Source organism: Bubalus kerabau, chromosome 3, assembly GCF_029407905.1.
Source record: "Bubalus kerabau isolate K-KA32 ecotype Philippines breed swamp buffalo chromosome 3, PCC_UOA_SB_1v2, whole genome shotgun sequence".
NCBI lineage: Eukaryota > Metazoa > Chordata > Mammalia > Artiodactyla > Bovidae > Bubalus > Bubalus kerabau.
In genome coordinates, this window is record NC_073626.1 from 106,518,548 (window position 1) to 106,524,078 (window position 5,531).

The window sequence follows — 5,531 nt, forward strand, 5'->3', positions numbered from 1 at the left end:
ATATGGTGGCATGAAGGGTTATTCAGTTAACCCATATTTTGTTAAGGAAAATCGACAGTACAAGCTGACTCTTTACTTCCTGCTTTGCTTGTGCTGTGCTGTGCTGTTGCTAAGTCACTTCAATCTTGTCTAACTCTCTGCAACCCTATGGACTGTAGCCCTCTAGGCTCCTCTGCCCATGAGATTCTCTGGACAAGAATACTGCAGTGGGTTGCCTTGTCCTCCTCCAGGGGATCTTCCCGACCCAGGCAGGGACTGAACACACCTCTCTCAAGTCTCCTGCACTGGCTGGCGAGTTCTTTACCACTAGCGCCACCTGGGAAGCCCCTTGCTTTCTTCACTTTCACTAAAGAGAGCAGACACTCCCATTATTTCTTATTTTGAGTATAGATGTTGAAAATTTTTGTTTTTTTTTAAACATTCAATTCTGTTCATTTTATTCTCTTTTACATTAATCATTAAACCAATTTTAATCTTAAATGTCTTTAAAAGTCTGCCCATTATCAACCCTGACACAGTGTTCAGGATGCTTGTCCTGAATTTACCTAACCTGTGTTTCTGGCAAGGTGTTTCTGTAATAAACAGAAGAGCACCTAGTTCTTAATATATTTATTTATACCAGGTTAATTGGGAATAGATCAAAAGACCTTTCCCCAAATGCACCTGGTTTAACAAGCATCCTTCAGATATGGTTAATTTTTAATGTCCTGCTCCAGCTCTCAGTTCTTCAAACTTGCCACATAAAGATGGCAACACAGGCAGTAAGGCAGGGAAGGCTCAGCCATAGAGGGCTGCACGAATTCACTTCAACACCTTGAAATGCATCTGGAAGCAAAGATTTCGTTTTATGTTGAAGGTGTTAATTATATTTGATATTTTTAAAAGTAAAATCTGTTTTTGAGAAAGCATCTGCTACCCAGAAATATTATGAGCCACAAAAAAATTTTTCATTTCAGTCTCAAGATACTTTCTGCAGATGAGAGAATCAGTTTTCAAATGAGAGTCCATGCTGTCTTTTAATGTTGACATATTCTATGAGTTTTATTCTTCTGTTGACTATTGACAGGTGTCACCCTAAGTGCCTTTCTGTTTCTGTGGAAAACTGGAAAACAAGTTTCATTTTAAAATGTGAATTCAGATGTACAATGACTAGTGCTGCGATAACGTGCCCTCCCCTCACAATTATTCATTAAAATGTAATTGGGAAAGTTTTTAAACTATGTAAACAATTCTACAGGATGCTCAAAGATATGTACCTGTGTGCTTAAAGTATAACAGAAAACTTGGGAATTAGCACCAAATTTACAATTATGGTTAAGTCAGAGGAGTGATGGTAGGAAGATTAGACACATAACTGGCAAAGGGTGCAGTACTTTAAGAAATGGTCTATTTCTTAAGCTGGGTCATAGCACACAAAGTCTTATTTCTACCCTTTATGACTTTTTGTATGTCTTAAATGTTATTATTGGATCTACATTTTGATAGGAGCTGTAGATGTTTTGGTTACCATGTGTAATATAGGAGCTGTAATACTCTGCTACCACACCATTCTTAACGTTTCTCAGTTGATGGATGGAGTCAGAAAACCATTTTCCTTTAAACAGTAAAAGAAACTGCCCTTTTTTCCACCACTGGTGGTGGAAATGCACCACCAGTTTTGCATGAGAAGACTTTCCTTGGCTTACTGGGAGCCAAGCACTTAACCTTGACCCTGAAACAACCCATACTACGAAGGAAGTTGAACTTGACTGTCTGTGGGTTCCTTTTTCCTGGGGCTAATGATCACCGTTTCTGACTAATGTGTGTGGCGTTACAAATAGAAAATGGAAAACTAGGGCTCCAGAAACTCCTTTTTGAAGAGTCAAGAGAGGAAGATGGAGGAAGTTATTATATGAGCTGGTCTTTTTTATCTTGAAAAATTCAGAGCTTTGTGGTAGGGCACAGAGCTGTCTGAGCTGCTAACCACTCTGCCCACTTCCTGCATTGTTACCTGTTCCCTTTCCTCTTTAAGACAAAGGCTTTCATTGTCGTCATCCCATGAAAAGGAATCCTCCAAGTATCTGTGATGCCTTAGCTGCATGTGAGTTACGTATGACTTCAGAATTCCCACATCCTGTGGCCCATTTTCTAATTTGGAATTTGGGAGTCAGTGCCTTCTGGGGTCCTCCCAGCACCTAGCACCACCTTGAAAGTGAAGTCACTCAGTTGTATCCAACTCTTTGCAACCCCATGGACTGTAGCCTATCAGGCTCCTCTGTCCATGGGTTTTTCCAGGCAAGAGTGCCTGGAGTGGATTGCCATTTCCTTCTCCAGGGGATCTTCCCAACCCAGGAATCGAACCCAGGTCTCCCGCATTGCGGGCAGACGCTTTACCATCTGAGCCACCAAGGAAGCCCACCTTAGTGATTCCTTTTTCTCTCCCGTATCTCTGTGGTAATGACTTTCAACCCTAGGACAGGTTCTTCGTGGTTCCCATAAACAAATACAAAGAACTGATGTTTCCTAAGAGATAATCTGGTACTTCCCCTGGTGGCTCAGCGGTCAAGAATCCACCTGCAATGCAGGAGTCGGAAGAGATACAGGTTCGATCCCTGGGTTGAGAAGATTCCCTGGAGGAGAGCATGGCATCCCACTCCAGTATTCTTGCCTGGAGAATCCCATGGATAGAGGAGCCTGGCGGGCTACAACCCATAGGGTCGCAGAAGTTGGACATGAATGAAGCAACTTGGCATGCAAGCACACAGAAGATAACCTAAAATGTGTACTGTCATATTAGTTACTGCATGTAAATAGCAGACCCAAGACGGAGTGCTGGAAGATGGGATTCCCACTGGAAATACTTATGTAACACTTTTCTCAAGGAATTTGAAGTCCTTTATATCTGAAAATGTAATGTTTCCATCACCATTTCACAAGTGAGAAAATTAAGGCATCATGTTAAGGCTTATGTAGGAGCCAGACTGCCTTATAGAAACAGAAGGATGTTTTGTGTCTTTGTATAAGCCTTTCTCTGCATAGGACAGTGGCATTGCCACCTTCCTGCCTTTCAGGAAGCACCAAGTTCAGTGTTGATGAGTCACTGGGACCTCTGGTTCCCTATTATTTCTCCCCTCACCAGGCAAAGGGCAGCAGGAGGTGGCCCACACACGTAGTTGGTAGAAAAAGGAGCATGAGAGACCCTGTGGTTTTGCTCATATTTTAAGTATTTTTATTATGACTGTTATTATATCTGTAGGGAAGCATTGGGTTGCTACATCCCATCCCAGGCCCTTGCCACTCCTGTGGTCTTAACACTCTGTAGGACTTACACATGATGTAACTTCCCTGGCCCTCCTGGTACAGCATTTATGTTTGTAACCTCCCTGTTTTAGATGTGAGGACACTGAGGGCTGAGTCCTGGCTGAGTTGCTTTGGGTCCCATGTAGACACAGGTCTAGACTTCAGTCTCTTTCAGGAGGTTGTGGTCAACTCATTTGGTCAAGTGGTATAGTGGTTTGGTGGTGGTTTAGTCGCTAAGTCATGTCTGACACTTGCAACTCCATGGACTATAGCCCACCAGGTTCCACTGTCCATGGGATTTCCCAGGCCAGAATACTGGAGTGGGCTGCCGTTTCTTTCTGCAGACCATTCCTTAAAGGAGGTGAAGGGGAATATATCTATCTGTCCATCTTTTCCCCCTTCCCTCCCCCTCTTACTATCAGAAGAAACACAAAGAAGTTGCTAGTACTTGGCTCCTGCCTGGCCTGGTTATACTTGCAGTCCAACCATTCCATAAGGAGAGGAATGCAAAAAAATTGACTTCTGGTCCTAAACTCTCTGACTTCTGGTACCTGTGATGTTTCTGAATAGCTGAGTCTTTTTGCCTTTCACATCATACATGTAGACGCTACCTATCAAACAGATAGGCTGGCCCTTTATCCAAAAGGCAGTCCCCACGATCTCGCCCTGTGCAAAGGGCCTAGGGCAGAGGGGGCAGGTGGCATCAGTGCAGAAGCACCTTTAATTGTGCAGCAAGGGCCCACTTCATCTCATCCCCAATAGATAACCCAGAAATTACATCCTGAAACTTACTTCCCCAGAAAGAAAAGGAAGAGGAGGAATAATTTTAAAAGAAGATACTTCTAATACAGTATTAGACTGTAATTCATAGGGAAATTTATGCCTGAGATATGAATTTCTGAAAATAGCATTTTTTAAAGGGAAACACTGACACATCCTTAATTATAGAGTAATAAATACCAATGGTATATTATCTTCTGATATTTCCTTACACAGATATCAAAGCATGCAGCTGTCTTTGAAAACTGATAATCAAGTACAATGTGAGTGTATTACATCTTGAGCTTACAGCACACCCTTTAACTAAGCAGCCTCATGGAGCACTTAACAGTGAGAAACAGAGCTGCTTCGAGTAGAAACCTAACTGAACAAATTAGACTTGAATTGTAACTTAAGAATCATAGTCAAACCAAAATGCCTGTCCTTGCCAGGAAAGGCATTCCAAAGGCAAAGAGCATGCCAAGTAAAAAGCCTTTGCTTCAGGATTATGGAGGCAGTTCTCAAAAGCCAGCATAACTTAATGATCAATCAGAAAAATATAGAGCAGTAACTTCACAACCAAAGGATGCATAAAAATTGTACAAAGCATTAATAGTGGAATAGGGAGGAAGAATGGGATTTTAACAGAAAGTATTAAGGTCTTAGAAAGCTCTATTTATTGCTTTCAATCCAGGCAGCAAAAAGAAAGAAAGACAAACATGGTCAAAGAAAAAGTACGTGGACAAATGTGGGGGGTAGGAAAGGAAATGAAGGTTAAACAAGGCCAATATGATTCAGAATGAAAGGCAGGGAGGCGAGGACAAGGAGCCAGCTGCAATTACTAAATGTTACATTAAGAAGAGCTGCAATGGAGAGGGGAGGTCTGGATATTTGACTAAGTGGATTAATGCCTTCTTCCTGGGGTGTCTGAAGATGCAGATTTTAATTTATTTGGTACAGGATTTTATTGTGAAATTCTTAGCAGGATGGGGATAAATAGAGACAGTTATAAACACTTAAAAAGTAGAAAAGGGGAACATAATGCTTTTCATAAATTTAACTATAATAAACATAGTGTTTGAAGCTATGGATACAGGTAAATGGAAAAAAAAAATATTAGTCCATAATAGTAGAACTTACAGGAAATTTAGACGAAATTTAAAAGGCAAAAAAACAAAAAACAAAAAAACAGATAGATGTGTGAAGCCAAGGATTTTGAATGACTTAGGGGCTGGTTTTATTGCTGCTCTCCTTTCTCCACCCATTAAAAATAATAAATCATAACTCTGGCATTTAGAAACCTAGTCATGAACATCATTTATTAATATAAACTTGATCCTGTGCTGTTCTTTGGTGGGTGGTAAAAACACGAACTAACAAAACTGGCCTAAAACAGCGATAGCAGGGTGATCCTCTCAAACACAGGGAAACTATAAGCAAAGAAAAACTCCTCATTTGCTCTTTCACCTTATTTATTTTGCTGAAAGAGAAAG